Genomic DNA, 347 nt, shown 5'->3' with positions numbered 1-347 from the left:
ACACAACACAAAGCACAGAGCGAAAAGGCAGCGTTGCCGCATCGCACGGAGTGACGCAGTAGGATCATTTTTACACTTCTGCGCACACGGTGATAGTCAACTAATATTTTCTGTGTGTAGGGGCGATTGCGTGGACGCGAGTAAACTTTAGGTTGAGCACAACTGCAGTCGGAGAACGTCCTTAAATATAATCCGTATTTAGTCATATACAGGGTGTCCCATAACTCTCCTGACAAATATCATGGACAGGTAGAGCGGATTAAACCGAGACGGAATGTCTTCTACCATTTTTCAATTTTCGCAATAGTTAACGAGATATTTATTTATAAAAATATCCAAATTCGCCC

Source organism: Trachymyrmex cornetzi, unplaced genomic scaffold (genome assembly GCF_001594075.2).
Source record: "Trachymyrmex cornetzi isolate Tcor2-1 unplaced genomic scaffold, Tcor1.1 scaffold2092, whole genome shotgun sequence".
Taxonomy (NCBI): domain Eukaryota; kingdom Metazoa; phylum Arthropoda; class Insecta; order Hymenoptera; family Formicidae; genus Trachymyrmex; species Trachymyrmex cornetzi.
This window is presented reverse-complemented; position numbering follows the sequence as displayed.